The sequence below is a fragment of the Vicugna pacos genome, chromosome 1 (genome assembly GCF_048564905.1).
Source record: "Vicugna pacos chromosome 1, VicPac4, whole genome shotgun sequence".
In the NCBI taxonomy this organism is placed as follows: domain Eukaryota; kingdom Metazoa; phylum Chordata; class Mammalia; order Artiodactyla; family Camelidae; genus Vicugna; species Vicugna pacos.
The window spans coordinates 38,442,385-38,461,526 of NC_132987.1; the positions used below are offsets into that span (position 1 = coordinate 38,442,385).

The window sequence follows — 19,142 nt, forward strand, 5'->3', positions numbered from 1 at the left end:
TTAATATAAGTCATTTTGAATACCATACCTTGATTTCAAACTATGTATACTAAATACATGTGTCTTATTTCTATTGAAATAAAGCATTAGTTATGGTTACATTCAAATGTTACCATAAATATACATAATGTTTGAATCTATTGGAGCTGTCAGTGGTTGTATGTTATCTTGGTTTATGGTGAGGTAGAATAGTATGGAATAAACTTGAACCTAGAGCTAAACTTCCTCCATGAATGAACATATTAAGCTGTATACTCTAGGCTTAAGTCCATGTCGCCTGACAGTACTCAGTACTTAAAGCCCATCTCATAATAAAAGTGGGCTTTAGGTTTGGCTCCTCAATATACTCACAAAAATTTAGCACTACAGTCACTTCAGTTAATCTGTAAAATGTATATATCCAAGCAGTATGACTAGACCAGCTTTCTAAACTATGTCTTATGTATAGAATTTTATTGAACTGTTAACTAGTGAGAAAAAAATTTTAAATAAATAAAAGAGAGAGAAAGGAAAAAAAAAAGGGAGAGGCATACAAGTAAAAATCAGTTATAAAATTTTAAAGTTAAATAATTTGAGGAGCTTAAGGCTTGGCAGCTGAAGATCTATCATATTCAGTTATCATAATGTACCTTTAGTTCAGGGCTAGTACACAATAGATATACAATGAATATTTGTTGAATAAAAAATGATTGAATAATATAGAATGTTGATCTTCCAAATCCTTATAGAGGGTGTCTTTGTTTTTTTTTTTAATAAGCAAAGAATAGTGCATTGCTATATGCCAGTCATTTTCCCTTCATTCTAATGTCCAGCAGTTTAACTGTAGGTATTTGAAAGTTACCCTTAATTTTTTAATGAAGTAGTATAAAACAAATAAAATACAAGGAGTAAGAGAAAGCTAATAATAATTATATTTACTATATAAGTATAGTAGTCAAAGCAGTCACTCAACGTCAAAAAAAAAATGGAAATAGAATGCTTTAATAGACAGGTAATGGGGAATCCAGGAACAGGCAATAAGTGAATGTCTGTGTTAGCAGGTTGGTGGGCTTCCTCAGGACATCTTTCAGCCGACTCCTAAAGGAACAAAATACGGGGCAAATTATCAAGAAAAGCACTTGGGCATCAGGCACCCAGGTTTGAAAGCTAATACTTACACTAAGGAAAGGTCTAGATGAGAAACCCAAAGTCATTCTTGATTACTCGCTCACCCTTATCCCTATTTTTAAAGTCATCAAATCTAGCCGATCCTGTCTGATAGGCTCCTTCTCACAATCTTTTCTTTATGTCCATCTCCTAGGGCACCAGTCTCATTTGGAATACTGCTATGACCTCGTAGTTGGTCTTCCTCCTTCTTTTGTCTTGCCTAATGAAATCTTCATATTTCAGCCAGAGTTCTCTTTTTACACTGGCCCTGTCTATCAGTGCATGTTGTTCTTCTGTGTCAGTCATGTCTGTACCTCCAGCTCCTAGCAGTCTCAGGCACAGTCTCTATAAATTGTTTAATAAAAGAGTGAATGACTAACAGCAAGGATGATTTCATCATAGTGATTTTCATTTGTTTGAACTAAACATCTTAAATTCTTCCTGGCTAAGATCAGAAATGTCCTTGGTGTCAGAGTCAAGCTGAGCAAGTAACCAGGATTTTCAGGATTCCAGAGCTATGGAGGGAGGAGGCAGAGCCTGATAGATTGCTTCTGTATCCACATTAAGACTCCAATCAGTTAGTAGATTTTAGAGACAGGTAAGTGCTCCATAATTCTGAACTATGATGTCAACATGTTTTCTTAGCTAACAGCATTCCATTCCAGTTATGATAACTTGCACAATGAATGTCTGTCACAATCTACAAGTATAGGATCCCACTGAAATCTTATAGTGCAGTTTTGCTTTGAAATATAGCAGAATTATTCCTGGGTGCCCTTTATGTGAAATAGAGAGAGAGAGAGAGAGAGAGAGAAAGAATATGAATCTTGGTCATTGAGGATCCCAAGCAATCTCATCCATTTTGTCCTCATGTCTATTACTTCATTTTGGAAGTTAATCTGTAAAATCCAAGTTGTTTTTTGTTTTGTTTTGTTTTTTCTCTCCCTTTCTTTCTTTCCTTCTTCCTCTCCCTTTCTTTCTTTCCTTCTTTCTTTCTTTCTTTCTTTCTTTCTCTTCCTTCCTTCCTTCCTTCCTTCCTTCCTTTCTTTCTCCCTTCCTTCCTTCCTTCCTTCCTTCCTTCCTTCCTTCCTTCCTTCCTTCCTTCCTTCCTTCCTGTCTTTCTGTCTTTCTTTTTCTTTCTTTAGACAGGGAGGGACTAAAAACAGTGAGAAAAGATTCATCTTTAAATGCCATTATGGATGAGAATGTTGTAATTATTTCTTTGTACTAATTCATGAAATAAGATCAGGACTCATTCCTTGATCTGTTTAATAAATAAAGAAATCTGTTGATTTTAAAGAAGATTGACATGTTTTAATGATTTTTTTTAAATTATAAAAACCAGACAAGCCCATAATAGAAAATTTGGAAACTTTAGAACCCTAAACACTATGTCAGTCATCCAAAAGCCACTACAGTTACTTTTCTGGCATTCTGCCATGTGTCTTTTAAAGGAAAACTCTGTACTTGAAAAAACAACCTCAGAAACACCAAAGGATACACAATATAAAGTAAGCGATAAGGCAGCTTACAAAAAGGACCTGAGGCTATAAACTCACTGAGGCTTGGCGGAAGCTGTGTGTTAATCATAAAATTTACAGGAGAGAGGATTTGGCAGGGTGGAAATGAAAAATTTGGCTTAGTTAATTTAAATGTAATTCATAATATTTATGTTCAATTAAAAGTTGAACTATGTTGTCACTACTAAAATTGCTTATTTCATTTGTATATGTATTTTACATTCTACACAGATATCTTCCATCAAGAAAACAAAGTCTTAGCCTAAATAGCATCAAAATTTGAATTGTTAATTATTATAATTATCATTTAAAATTTTTTAAATTATTTGCTGTCTATTTCCAATATTAAAACTCAAGATTGATCCCAACATCCTTGAGATTGTGCCCTGACACACTTCCAAAAGAAGAGGAATGGCCACATGTCACCATTTAAACTGATAAAAAAATTACTTATGCTTTTGTTGTTGGATGGATATTTACATAATCAGATTACAAAAAAATATAAGATAGTATTTATAATTTATTTATCATTTTTTTGTTTTGTTCAGGTTTTGCTATCCTAAATGGTCTAGGTAATGAGAGAGGCAAGTTTCATATTATCAATATTATATGCATATTGCAGTACATCACTATATATTTGGAATACTCCAAATTTATATTACTGGAATAAGAAATGTAACTCACATGCTACAATCTGTTTGTACTGATCATTTTGACAGACATCTTTTTGTAATAAATAACCCTCTACCCTGCCTTAGTAAGTAGGTGATTGTGAAAGTGACTTATACTTCTCTTTATGATTTTGAGTCCTAGCTTTCTTCTCTCTTCTACAGAAAATATCCTCATATAAATTCCAAAATGTATTCTGTGCCACATACTTTGAATTTTGCTGCTACAGTTGGTAGCAGTGGTAGCAGCACCATTAGCATACCAGTGGCATTAGTAGAAGTACTTTGGTAGCAGTGGTAATTTATCTTTATTCTTTTATTTCTAAATATGCATGTGTCTTCTTTCTAAACTCATCCTTTTCTTAGGCTCTCTACTGTCTTGTAACTATTGCTCAAATCTCCCTTCCTCATTAAATTTCAAATATCCCCCCAGATATCTCCCAAAAGGCCTCTTGCCTTTGTCCAAAAACTCAGAGGGCCCTTCTTTATTTTCCTTCATTTTTGTCTCCTCTGCCTACCCTTATATTGAATTTTGAATGTCAGAACAGAACCTGTAACTAGATACTTTTATACAACATAGTTTATGCTACACAACAGTACAACCTCCAAATTAAAGAATATCATAAAAATTATTATAAGCCTAAAATGAACAAAGCTATCGTTGGATTTTATCTATATGCTCTTACTGAATGTAATTTGAAAACAAATCATAAATTTTACATTGTGAGGATTAGGGAACTTGGAGTACAAGGCCTATGTGCTAAAGATACATTAAAAAAAACTGATAAAGTGGCATTTGTCTTATTGTTTACAACCTTGTTTTAAGTGTGTTTCATAACATTAAAAGATTTTTTTTAAGTAAATACAAAGATTGTGTTGAATTTACAAGGAAAATTTTCCCTCTTTGCACTGAATATGATTATTACACTCCCTCTTTTTGATGTTAAGGTGTTCTTACCACTCTGTCCTCAACTTCCTGCAATTCTGATTGAGAAGAGAATTTTTAGTAACCTATTAACTTGCTGTTCAGTTCCTGGGAGAAGACTAATGTGACTATTTAATGGAATTCATATTTCAGTTTGGTTATGACTCTGCCTTATACTGAAAGTCCTAAAGGAGAGTTATTCCAAGGTAGTGCTATAGGAAGAACAATAGTGGTATTGATAGAAACCAGGAAGTTGGAATGGAAGCCTTCTTTCATTTAAGTTCTAGACATAAGAAATTTAGAAATATAGTGAGATATCAAATACCAATGTTTTGAAAGATATGGAGAAATATGACAGAAACTAAGAGGAGAAATCAGAGAAAAGTATATTTTTAGCATTATCAGTATATAGTCGTTAATGCAGATTAAATCAACATGCAAAGAAGTGTAGAGCAAGAACAGTAATTTTTCTTTGAGCTTCAGGAGATACCCACATTTAGGAGGTTAGTGAGGAGAGATTGTAAAGGATCAGAAAGTTAATGACTGGTCAGGTCAACGAACTGTTTTAGGTAAAAAGATCTTTTTCATGAATGAAGAGTTGGTCACATATGGCAGTAAGATTTACAAGAACTAAAACCTAAAAGAGTACATATCATTAGTCAATAGAAAAGTAATTTGAGATTTAAAGTACATGTTCATATACTTTGAGTAAATAAACCAAATTGAAGAGATTAAGAAGAGGTTATAATTTAAAAAATAGCACAGAACACTAAATTGAGAATTTTATGGAGAAGAGCCTCAATTTTTGCCTTTGAATGCTGTCTCATCAGCCCACTTATCTAAATTTGTTTCACACAGTACCTTTCTTTTCTTATCCTTCTCTTCTTTTATGTCAAGTCACCGTCTAATTAAGGAATCATACCTGTTCCTTGACAGCAATGGAGACTGGAATCATAAAGTAGGAAATTCATTTCAGCATATAAAGCTTATTTTAAATGTGCTGGACAGCTGAAAAAGCACAGTGTCCACTATGAGACTGTGTACTGAGTGATCATTCCTGTTTGAGTAGGATATAAAACTCATTTTGAGAAATAGGTATAATTCTAAAAATACAGCCAACAAATTCAGGAGAGTCTTAATATCAGACTAACGAATTGAGACTATTTGGCAAATGATGTCCTGTCAAGGAAGCAAATAGTGTAATAGTGCATTGTTTTCAGAAGATTAATTTGGCAATAATATATGGAAGAGAAATAAGAGCAGAATCAAAGTAGTTAAGAGGTTTTTTGCAACATTGAAGTCAAAATAGCTCATGAGTCCTGCCTTTAGAGTTCTAGTGGCAGCAGAAATGAAAAGAGGTAGAGGACAGTATAATTATAAGTATATATACACTGTGTAAGTAGATTTTAAAGAACTTGACAATGATGTGAAGGCAAGTGAAAAATCTAAAAGTTGAGGCTGGTTGACTATGTTAAGCATATGAAAAGAGAGGAGAGTAAGATGATGAGTTAGATTTTTGTCTTAATAGAATTTGTAGTGGAACATTCAGGTAGACATGCAGTTTTGAGGAATAGACATTGGCGAGGCAGGGGCTAAGTGTATGGTAAAGCAAGCACTTTAATTATAAATATTGGGAAGAGACATTCAGACTTTCTCTGAGACCGAATGGTAAAAGATCAATACAGTAAAAGTAGTTTTCTGAGTCTGAGAGGATGTTACCTGAAGAAGTTTATTCTTGGGAGTTGTTATTAAATGTGTGGATTGGACATTTTAAAAGCTGTGTGGCTGTGTAAATTTTGGCATTACTTTCTTGTGAGTATGCTAAGGAATGAAAAAAAATTGTGTGATATAAATAATGTTTTGGAATAATGAGTTCCCAGTAAGAGATGAATACCATGGTTTTTTTAGGGGGATTTGACTTCATATATTTAAATCTTATTCAACAGTAATTCATGGCCTGAAACCAGAGAAAGAACAATAAACTCAGGGGAAACCTGGGATTAGGGTGGATGCAATGTATAAATGTTGTGATGTGTTCTGGAGCTAATTGTAAGTAGAGATTAAAGAACTGAGTAAATTGACAGGGTAAAGTGATAGGAGTTGCTACTGAAAATATAAAGACTGAATTTAGTGAACCCTAGAGAAAGAAAAGGTAAAGGTTTATAATAATGAAGAAAAAGCACCTAATTTAATATTTTGAGGTTGGAGAGGTTCTGTGTGATGTCCATGCTGATGAGAAGATGATATGTGGCTTGAAAAACATAAGAGGTGTTAAGGAAAGAAGTTACTAGGTAGATGATGGATTGGCAATAGGAAAAATGGAATTGAAAGGATGATGAGGAACATTGAAAAAGAAGAAAAATGATCCAGGTGTTTATTTTGTTTTAGCTGAAGTAGTCAGGTTGCAGAACTTCTGAAAGGATCACAAACAGCCTGATTTGAATTTGAGGCCTCAGGGAGAGGCTCGGCTTTCAAGGTTGCAAGCACACACCTTTGCAAGGAGTATTGGAGGTTTAAATAGGATGAAACAGGATGAATATGAAGATTTTACTGTTTTACAGGATTGGGAATCCATCTTTTCTATCCTCATCCCCTTTAGCAGTATGTCTCCTACGGAAGCCAGTGGGAATATGAGTTTGTTTGTTTGTCTGTTTGTTTGTTTTAAATGACTTTACAGTTCACTTTCTCTTGTTCTGAGTAGGTCTGTGTATAAAATCAGGCCAACACACACATATTTATTAGGATATATTCTTAAATTTAGAATATAACCCATTTATATGAATGTATATCTTTATTCAAAAATAACTTATCACTTAATCATCTCTTCTACATTCATCTCCGACTACTTCTTTAAACATATCCTGAATTCTCAACTTTACTGTTTTCTGTTGCCCATTTTCCTTTGTGTAATCCTGAGCATGAAATACCTGTTCATGTTTTTTCTTTGATTAATAGTCTTTCCCCACCTTGCCTTTCCCCAATCCTAAATGTTGAAATTATAGATGCCATTTGTGAAAACTGTTTTCTCCATTCTTTTTTAAATTCTCAACCAAACACATACGATTTCTTCCTCTATTGTTCCCTGCTAGCATTTGTCAATATTTTTTATACTTAACATATCCTTCATTTCGTATTCTTACTATATCCTGATTTTTGTACACTTTCTTCCCTGCGTAGTAAATTGTAATCTTACTCATCTTTATATTCCCTGAAGTGCCCAGCATGCAGTGTTTTAGATAATAAGCTCCCATATTTGTTTGAAGATTTGCTATAATAGTGGGTACAGTTTTTCATTTGATCTGGTATAGCCTTTTAATTTATTTAACTATATCATCTTTCAATTAGACCATATATCTGAATGTAATAACATAGTGTCATTCATTTTCTTTATATGTTTCCATGCCTCAGGGAATGAGATTTTTAAATATACTAAAGATAGTCTTTGTTCTTGATAATAGTTACAATAACTCACCAGTGAATTTAAATTTTTTTTTAAAAATTTTTCTACTGCCTCTGGTGATATTTGATAAAAAAGAAGTACAGTAACAGTGGTGGTAATTGTAGTTTACTGCCCAGAATCTGGAATTCCACTTTTTTAAATGAATTCAAAGACCTGTGTGTCTCCTCTAACAAATAGAAATATTCAAAAAATCACAAACATCTAAAATTAGTCAACAGAATGTTAAAAAAAGGAGACTGTGTTCTTATTAAATAATGTCATAAGTAATTATAATCTAATTATATAATGAAATTTTAAAAATATCTAAAGTATCAGTTATGGTTGAAAGTAAGTAGTGGTTCTACAATAAAGTAGTTATCAGAAAGTACTGCAACAAAGAAGCTATTTTCATTTAAAAATTTAAAATCATTTAAAATCATTTAAAAATCATTTCTGGAGGCAAAATTTAGTAATAATTTATATTATTATAGTGTGACTGTGACAAAATTTCTGATTATAAATGCCAAGATAAATAAAAAGAGGTGTTAATATTTATTTCAGATTATTAAACCAAAGCAAACACAAAAATCTGATATCATGATGCTATCTATGTCAAGTTAAATCCTGAACAATTGACTCATATGATATTAGACTAATTTTTATTTCTGTGATTTATTTCTCATGAATTCTGTAACTAGCCTGGGAGTACAGTAGCAAAACATGAGTAAAATGATCAGAACAGTATCTCTTGCTTGAACTTGTTGACAAAATAAAAAACTCCAAAATACAAGACTGGCATTGTTACCAGTATTCACTTTTCAAATGAGAAAAACTAAGGGTACCCTGGGTGAGTTATGTCACAGGTTGAGTTCTCCAGGAAGCCGACTTGAGATGAAGTGTAGGGTGCAAGGTATTTATTAGGAATGGCTTTTGAAATTGATATTTGTGAAAAGGAGAAGAGGGAAAAGTCCAGCTTTGATGCAGGTTGGACAGCCTCAGTGGACATTATAGGGAGCTCTGGAACTGAAACTGTGCAGTCAGTATCATCCCTGGTTGAACTGAAATTGAAATGGTTCCACATTTATAGTCCTGCCTCCAACAGTCAATAGATGTGGCCTCCAGGAAGGGTGTGACCTTGGGAAAAGTATATGGGTAGCTCAAACAATCCGGTAAGGGCTGACAGCTGCAGGTGTTCTGCCAACAGCACTTTCAATAGCTGAGCAAGAAGTCCTTCTGTGACAGTGCATCTGGGCAGAGCATCTCTATGTCCATAACAAAGTTAGTTGACCAAGATCACAGTTACTGGAAGAACCAAGATTCAAACTAATCTTATTTATATCCAAAGTCTGTGTTCTTAACCATTATACTACAAATCCCTTGTCTCCTTTTCTGCAGATCCTGAGACCCATTCATTAATATGAAAGCCTTTACCTAGCTATTGTTCCTACTGGCAGTACCATAGCTTATTCTTCAGTGTCCACTTAGCATGCCTCAGAATCATAGAAAGATAATCCTCAGATTCATGAGACCATCCTATTGAGCTTCTTTGTATTTTTAGTTCAAGAGAATTTGTAGCTATCCATGTTCATATATTATATAGATACACATATGTTTATATATTATATGTATTATGTATATATGCATATATGTATTTATATATCAAACATTTATTAAGTAACTAGTATTTACTAGCAGCTTGAAAACCCTAGTTTGTGAATAGAATGAAGAGAATAGTAGAATGGTCTTGAGTCACAGAGCATTTTCATTTCATTGTGTTACCAGAGAGTAGGTTCTTGTCTCATCACAGAATGAATTCGGAGATGAGACACAGATGTCAAGAAAGCAAAACGAGGGTATATTAAGCAATAGTATGCTTTCAAGGGGAAAGCAGGCAGTCTTAGGAGAGTAGCTGCCCTGAAATTCTTTGGCAAGCTGATTATATGGGATGTAAAAACGCATGGGTGGAATATTCATTGGGGAGGGATGAGTTTGCAGTAGTATTTCTTGATTTTTCACCCCAGCTTTACCCTTCCGAGGAGAGGAGGGATTTTTGTCCGTATTTACTCTTGATCAGAAGTGTCATGGCATTGGTGCATGATGGGTACTTCTTATCTGCTAGGCTAATTTTATTGTAATGAGAGTATAATGAGCAAAAGGTTATATTTGAAGACTGGAGATTCCCTCCTTTTTCCACCTTTCTTTGCCTCCAGGATCCTTGTCACCCAAAAATGTGTGGTTTCCTACCAGTCTGGAGGTTCCTGCTTTTCTTTGTTTGCCCAAGGACCCCCATTGTTTACAAGATGTATGGTTTTTCTGCCAGATGGTTCTTGCCCCCCTTTCCCTGCTCATATCTAGCTATATGCCTGCTCTAACAGTTGGTTCTTTAAATTAATCACGGTCCCTTAGTTTCTAGAACTTTGAGAATAAGTCAGATCACCGATTTTATGCTGACTGACTGCTTCTCTCAAAATCATTCCTTCTCCCTGGCGCCCACCAGCATCTTCAGACCATGCACCTGCACTCTGTACCTCAAGTGGGATTCTTTCCCATTTTTTATGCCCTAGTCAATGAGAGTTATTTTTTTTCTTCCTTAATTTTTAGTAATGTGCTTCAGCAATGACAGTACTCTACTATCTTTCCCATGGGATTCAAAGGGGTTCATGTAAATAAAATTCTGGTTGGTCACAGTGCCCCACCAGTTTTGTACTTGCCCAGAACTTGGTGTGCTCTGCTTTTATGAATCCACTTTGGAACCATAGATACTTGGATATGGAAAAATGAATTTGATAGAATATCATAATAATTACAAGAAAAATATTTCTACTGTAGTAACAATTGGTTACTTGGAATTTTCAACTATAATTTCGGAAATCACAGAATGGATGAAAATGTATTGTAGAAGTGATGCCAGGGAAAGCTAGCCTTTGCTGTCTCTCACGGGTGCTTTCCTTCAGGTTGGTGTATCTATCATAGGCAGTGTCTGCTATTCACCTATAGACACGGAACCCAAATGTGTCAACAATCCTAGAGGCAGTCTGTCTCTTAAGTGTCATTCTAATTTGGCTAACGCAGCACAATTTTCCAACTTGCTTCTCTCTCCTCCCTGCTATATAAACTGGAAAACATAAACTATCCTTTTTTTTTCAATATTTTTACTTGTAGGATTGGACATGTTAAATAGTTCTGGCCAATGTGTGCCAAGGAATTTCTGGAAAAGCTTTCTCTTTCCTGACAAAATATCCAGGTATCAGAGACACAGACTCTTCCTCTTAATTCTTTCCCTGAATGCTGACTTGGTGCCTTGAGCTGAGGTAACAATCTTGTGACTGTGAGGAGAATGTTAACTTAATCTCAGAGACTTTGGATCCTGGCACTGCAAGCTATGAAACCAACACCAGCATCTAGCTATCTTTAGTCTTTTGTTATAAGAGAAAAGATTAACCCCTATGTTGTAGCCACCATTGGCCTGTATTCTGTTACTTTTGAGTGAAAACATGCTTGATTGCCTATACATTTATGATGGCAGTTTATAAATTTATAGTAAGAAATAACTATCAAAACTATCAGAATACTATCAAACCTATCAGAATACTTATTTCAACATATTGAGCTGTATCCTTATAGATGGAAAACCAGGTTATAAACTGCTTGGCAAGTATGGATTCTTAACAAATGGATTTCATTAGAAAGAAAGAGTATCTAGTGACAACAGATTCAGATAACCTGATCTCTGTTAGCACCACAGTAGGAATAGCTTTGCCTATGGAATGAAACACTCCAAGTCAATTGGATAGGATTATGTTTACTCTGAACTGTACTAGGATGATCCCTGAAAATTTGTCCACTGTGACTCTCTTTTTCTAACCTGGTTTTAGCACTTACCAACTGTGTAGCTGTTGGCAAGTTCCTTTTCCTTTGTGCCTCAATTTTAATATGATTATAATAATATTTATTTCATTTTGTTTGAGGATTAAGTGAAAGATATTCTAAAGAGTTTAGACTATTGCTTGAAATGTAGTAAGTGCTCAATGATTTTAGATTTATTTCACATCTAGCTAATTCTCTTTCTTAAAGACATGCTTTCTCTATATATTTTAATGTATTCAGTCAAGATAGAATCAGATCTGGTGACATCAGAGTCCTTATGCTTCTTTAGGATGGTGTGCATATCAGTACTCTAATTATTCACTGATATAATTAAAAATCTAATGTTTAGAGAGGAATATTTTCTTCACAACTATCTCTCAATTTAAACTATTTATGTACTTTTGAGGAAAAACATGGATAAAAATTAATACTACTCATATACATGCACACAGAATTATGCATAATCCCTTATAAATTTTGGTATGATCTAGTATAAACTTTTTGCCATGAAGTCAGGAGGCAGGGGCTTATATTCAGTGTAGTTTAGAAGTATTTCTGTCAAAGAAATCATAGAAGCTCACTATTCACAGCCTGTTGCAAAGTGCTTCCTGCCCAGCATTCTTTCCCTGCTGTCTGGTACTGCTCAGGTGCTCTGAGATTACCCTGTGACAAATCATGATGTTTCAGAGTGCTTTAAAAATCTCCTACAAAACTTTTAAATGAAATAATGAGGCCATTAAAAATTTTTGAGAGGCCTCCAGATGGAAACTCCTATGAAAATGTGTCACAAACTGAACCAAAATGGTTTTCAGCTGCATTGTTATAAAAACTAGATTACCCATCTCATGTCTCAAATTAATGTAAGCTCATTTAGAACAAAAGGTGACAATCTTCCAAGTAAATACAGAATTAAACTGCAATATTACTGAATAACACAAAGTTTTAAAATTTTTAAATCTAAAATGTTAATTGAAGTAGACAGAATAATGCAGCTAATGGCTGATGACTAATACTATCTGAGTTTTCTTTGGATATTAAAGATGATGTTACTTTGTTTAGTTGTGAAATTTATATTCACCTTTTCCCATAAACAGTCTATTTACTCTTCATATGGATGTTAAATGACAAGAAAGACAGAACTGTGTTTTTTTTTTTGCAATACATCAGATTTTAAAATCATTTTTACAGATTTAAAGTAAATCCTAAGAATTCTCATCACAAGGAAAAAAAATACTTATTTTGTATCTATATGAGATGATGGAAATTTACTCGACTTACCATGGTAATTATTTCATGATATATGTAAGTCAAACTATCATGCCTTAAACGTATACAATACTGTATGTCAGTTACATTTCAATAAAACTGGAAGAATAAATAGAACAAAAATTCCTTTAAATTTCTGAAAATTATTTTCAGATAAATCAACCCTCCTACTGAAAGATAAGGTCATTTTTAATTGTGGGGGAAATGTTTCAGTGTAACACAAATGTTTCTGATAACTCCATTGTTTTAATCCTAAGGGTCACAGTCCTGTTGAGTCCATATCTGAAGACTGATATCATCAGTTATCTCTGGCTGATCATGTATAAAGATGGTGATGATGATCATGACAGTGTTTGCTGCAACAGTAAAATAGTTAACCAATATTTTAGCACTTTTTGTAATCCAGAAAATATACAAATTAACATACTTTATCAAACTATTTAACCAACAATTGAAGTAATTTTTTAATCTGCATTTTCTACATAAAATTGAAGCTTAGAAGGGCTAAGTAACTAAGTGTAATTTAGTCAGTATACTAATTTAAACACAGATCTTTTGGACTCCAAAATTTGTGCTTTTAAGCAATAGCAATATATTTAATTATGTATACAAAATGAATGAACTACTAAGTGTACTAGATAGGTTTTTAAAACTTTACTTTTTCATGTTAATTATAGAAATTGCACTTAAAATTGTAATTGGAGATGCTGATTCCATTAGCTAATTTCATACTACTAAAACTTGAATTTATTTTGGAAGTATCTTATCTCTTCTAGAAAAATGTAGTTTATCTCACAGTTCACTTCTCACCATTTTCTCTTTACTTTCATTCAAGTTTCTCAGAACCACCTAAATATTAACTAGTGCAAAGTGCATTCCAAATATTTTGTCATTTCTCCTCTTCAACTTTGAGAAACAGCTATCATAATCCCCATTTTACATAGATTTTAAGTGCTTTTCAGAATTTAATTATTTGTCCACGTGAAAATGCCACCATTAACTTCCTGTAGTAGAAATGGTAGAGATGTTAGAGTTCAGGAGTCTGACCTTAAAGAGAATTTGGTAAGAAAAGCACAAGTTACCACAGATGTGTAATACTAAAGGTTTTACTACTGCAAAATATGCGTCTCTCTCTCTCTAGCCTCTGATACCAATTTCCTAACTACTTGCCATCCATTCGGTAAACTAATTACCACAAAAACAGGTTTCTTCACTATGTTCACACTCCATTTCCAAAAGCAATATGTGTATTACTCAGGATAGGTTAGAGTATGCCAAAGAATCTAATAAAACCCAAATTACAAATGGCTTAATACTTTAAATGTTTACTTCTCACTGAGACATTATCTGATTCACACAAGGTGTCTTGCTGGGTGTCGCTCCTTCAAGGCTTGACTCATGAGTTTAAGCTGACTTAATGGATCTAATGCTGACAAATGGGTTTAATTCTGTTTTTCAGTCATGCAATTGGGAGAACATGGCTTTCAAGGTCACCATGACAGAAGAGAGAGCCAGAGGGCTTGATGGGGTGTTTTAAATTGCTAGAGCAGTAAGTTTCTTAACATTTTGTCTATCTGTTAGTTACATAGACAAGTCACGTGAACAACATAATTGCAAGGATGACTAGAAAATCTCAAGGAGCACATGGGAATAGTCTCTGCTACAGTCTCATACTGAATCATCTTACTGAATTTCAAAATCTGAGGAAATCTATACAAACTTTACTTTTAAGATAACTGGAGCAGTTTTGGATTAGAAAATCTATAGGACCCATTTCAGGACACTTCACTGTGTATGTCAATGTATACAACAATAATAATGCCTTTCTATGCCACTTAGAAGCTGCAGTTACAAGATTAACCTTTATTAAATTAGTTTGTGAAACTGTGATTTTATGCTCAGAAGGGAGGTAGTGTAGTAAAACAGGTATTAGAAAGTTGGTGGAGCTGGGCTATAGGTCTAGCTCTAGCTGTGGTCTAACCTGACACACTACGTAACCTCTCTGTGCCTCATTGCTCTCATGCGTTAAAGGGAGAGGGCAGCTGATGGGTTTCCAGATGTGTCTCTGTCCCTGAATTCTATGGCTTCAGCCATCTCAGAGGGCAGGAAAGCAGTGGTCAAAGGCACAAACTCTAGTGTCAGAATTTTTCTTTTCTTTTTTTTTAACAAGGGAAAAGACAGCTTTTTATTTATGTACATACAGAGGAGTTCACAGAAGAACGTGGCTGTCAGAATTTCCTGGTTTTAATCCTGCTTATTATTTATAAGCAGTGTAAATGTAAAAAACCTTCCATGTATTTCAATTTGCTTATCCACAAAATGTTGCCTCATATGTTTCTTGAGAGGGTTAAATTATTTTATATATGGAAATTAATATACTCAGAACATAATATGCAATACTTTTTAAGCTATTATTTTAGTCTAAGGAAAACCACTAAAATAAAACTTGGTGGCTTGTTAGAAGCACCAAGTTATTTGTGAGCAAAACTAAAAAGACAATCTTGGTTTTAGTTCTTTCCATTTCTGTTAGGCAGCACCATTACTAAAAATTCTAAATATTTCCATAAAATCATTGCTTCAAAAGTGATTTTTTATAAAAGATACCAAAAATGAAAATGTAATTATCTCCATCTATAGCAAAATGTTCACAGGTATTCCTACAAAATGCTTATGTATCTTTAACTATGGGGAAAATGTTGAAGACTCTTGAAAAAATATCACTGAATACTTAGAAGAGCAGCAATTTATTTCATACCTAAAATTTAAATGTGAAATACCCAAACTTAGACATGGTAGCTTCTAAGGGCAATTAACAGAGACTGGAAAACAGGACATTTTTCTGATTTTGAACATGGCCTCATTCCTTTGATTTGTGTTAAAAAAAAAAACAAAAACCTAGTGTTTTAGCAGTATTTATTTCACCTGCTTAGCTAATTTAAAATCTGTAATTGTTAATAATAACTTGTCATATTTTAAAATAAGAAAATAATATTTATTTTATAGAACTTAAAGAGGAAAACATTTACTTAGTGATCGCTCCTTTTAATTGTTTTTTACTTGCTTTCAGGTTGTTAATTTTCACAGCCACACTCAAGGAAGAGTATTATTATGCTCTTGTTCAGACAGGGGAACTAGGTTCACACAGCATGTACACGTCAGGCCCAGGAATTATTCAAGCCCAAATGCCAAATATGGGGTTCATTCTGCTGAACTTCAGTACCTACCTCAATGTTCAAAAAAACTAGGGCTCCTATGAATGAACAAAAGAAACATTTTATTATGAATCTGAGAGTGTGGAGTTTGGAGTTGAAGGGCCTGGCTTCTTTGAGACTTAGATCATATTTCACTGTCTTCAAAGCTGACTGAAATTTTCCCAGAAAGAGAATGATTTTTCTTCAGACAAGGCTATATGAGCATCTATATTTGGAAATTGTCAAATACCATGCAAGTAATGTTACTACTATTATTCTTATCATTGTTGTTTTAAGTACAACTATAATTTATAGAAATATAACTTAAACACGAAGTTTCACCACACAGAAATTTGACGTATTTTCCTTAAGGCTATAAAGGCTCCCTCTTAGTTATTAAATTCCATAGCTACTTTATTGTCATCAACCGGCTTAATTATTTTGTGGCATTTGATCTTTATTTTCAAAAGATTTTTCCCAGATTTATTGAGATATTATTGACATATGACATATTAAGGTGTACAATGTGATGACCAGATACACATATATAATTGCAAAATAATTACCATAGTAATGTTAGTTAACACCTCTATCTCCTCACATAATTACAATTATTTTGAACGTGTGGTGATAACATTTATGATTTACTCTCTTAACAACTTTCAGGTTTACAACACAGTACTGTTAATTATAAATCGCCATACTGTGCATCAGATCCCCAGATCTTATTTATCTTATAGCTGGGAGTTTATTTGCTTCTTAAAACTTCTGTAATGGCTTCTTTTTTTTAGTTGAAGTGTTGTCTGTCACAATGTGTCGATTTCTGGTGTACAACAAAATGTGCCAGTCATGTGTATGTATGTATGTATGTATGTATGTGTATATATATGTGTGTGTATATATATATATATACACACACACACACACACACATATACATACATGCATTCATTTTTTATATTCTTTTTCATTGAATATTTTTACAAGATATTGATTATAGTTTCCTGTGCTCTACAGGAGAAATTTGTTTTCTATCTGTTTTTATATATAGTGGTTAACCTTTGCAAATCTCAAACTCCCAAATTTATCCCTTCCCACCCCATTTCCCCTAGTAACTTTCAAATTGTTTACTATGTCTGCAAGTCTGTTTATGTTTTCATTTGAGTGCTTGGTCTTTCCCAGTGGCAGACAGTCTCAGGCCAGTGACTAAAATGTGCATCTTCAGCTCTAACCTCCCATTTAAATGCAGGCCTATATTTTGAACTGATTTTCTATGTTTCCAGATTTATATTCTCTGGGTTCCACAAATTCAAAATCAGACAACTGAATTTATAGTCTTCTTCAACAGCATTTCAACAGCGTATCTGTCATCAACCAATTTTTTCCAAGCTAGAAAAATAATAGTTACTCTTAATTTCTCTCTCCTCTTCATTGCTTAAAAGTAAATAGTCTCCAAGTATTACTTATCCTAACTCTTAGGTAGGTTTGAAACCTTCCCCTCCTTTCCATTCTGATTTCTGGCATCTTGGCTGGGGTTCCCATTGGTTCTTGTCAGATCTCCCCCATTAGCTTTCTAAAAGGCTATTCACTTTCCAAGTCTTCAAGCTACAAGAAGCATCATTAATTTGATTTGTCATTAATTTGATTCTTAAATTACTGATCTTAATTTGAATGTAATTTGCCCCTAAATACATCACAATATCTGAAAGGCCCTCTCACAAGCCTAGAAACATGATATTTAAAGAGTGGGACCCTGTAGTCAGACAGACGTGGGTTAGCACCTGTTGCAGCCAGTTTAACTAGTTAGTTGTGTGTGAGCTTAAACAAGTTATTTATTTGGAGCACAGGATTCCCATTTGTAAACAGAATCAAAGACATGTGAGAATTAAGAGAAAATAGATGCAAAACACCTATCACAGTGTTGGGAACACCATAGGTATTCAATAAGTGGTAGTTAAGCTCTGTTCTAACACATCCCTTCCCTTCCAACCCAGTAATCTAAGCATCAATAGATCTGAGATTTTCAGCATTTTTCAATCATGTCTATTCCTTCCTAATCTATTTGTTTATGTCATTGCCTCTGCCTGGAATAGTCTCTTCTGCCTGGTTACTAAATAATTTCCTCCTTGTCTATAGAAATTAATTTTTTTCTTTTTGGAATTATTCTGACATTTAGGCAGCATTTATTTATTTTATTACAATTTTTGTCACTTCAGTGACTCACTTGGGTAAGGAGGCACTCTGCCTCATCTCCCTGACTCCTAGATTATTTATATATTCAGTGAATATTTGCTGAATGAATACAGTATGCTCTTTCCACAAATGCCTACCTTATGGAATTTTGCCTAAATTAAATGTAACTTTTTTTTCTTCTAGTCCTTTCCCCAAATCTAGGTTTTTAATCTCTGTCTTACAATTTTTCAAGAACTTCTCCTCCCAATTTTTACCACATTAAAAATTTCCAGAAAAATGGTGTCTCAGTTATAAGAATCTTTTTATTTGTTTGCCTATATTAAATAGAAAAATGGATATTTAATAAAACGGTAGCAAAAAAGTGAAAAATAGCCACATCAAATATAATGTAAAATTCATTGTTTATTATACAGGGACAAAGTTATATGGTGGAAAGAAAATAGGCTTTGAAGGCAATTTGCCTAGACCTTTTCTTAATCTTGATTTTCACTATGCTTATTAAAACTTCTTTATTTCAGTTCCTTGAATGGGATTAATAATACCTATGTCTAAGTTTAATGTGAAGATTAAATGTAAAATAAATATGTAAAGTTACTAGGCAATACTTTTATGAAATGGAAACATTTCTCCCAATTAATAAAAAAACTAATAAAAAATTCAAGTAGACAAAGGAAAAATAAAAGACAATTACAGAAGACACATTAATCAATTTTACAAATATAATATTCATCCTCTGTAAAAACTAAAAATGTAAATTAAAGTAACCTTGAGAAACAGCATTTTCTATTCATTAAAGTAGCAATTTTTTAAATATATAACAACTAATTCTAGAATAGTTTAGGTGAACCTAGTGTGCTGATTTATTGCTATTGGCACTATAAATTCACATAACTCTTTTATAAAATGCAATATATTTATATATAACAAG

The 19,142-nt window shown here is 33.4% G+C and overlaps 2 long non-coding RNA genes across 4 annotated transcripts in view; one reads left to right on the forward strand and one right to left on the reverse strand.

Annotated features, from left to right (window-relative positions):
* LOC116281280 (uncharacterized) overlaps nucleotides 1-19,142 on the forward strand; it is a 209,747-nt gene that overhangs the window by 151,468 nt on the left and 39,137 nt on the right. The gene's annotated exons all lie outside the window — the stretch shown is intronic.
* LOC140696333 (uncharacterized) lies at nucleotides 966-1,749 on the reverse strand. Its single transcript, XR_012072521.1, has 2 exons — nucleotides 1,158-1,749; nucleotides 966-1,077 (listed from the first exon to the last, which is right to left on the reverse strand). It is a non-coding gene; the product is annotated as an uncharacterized lncRNA (long non-coding RNA).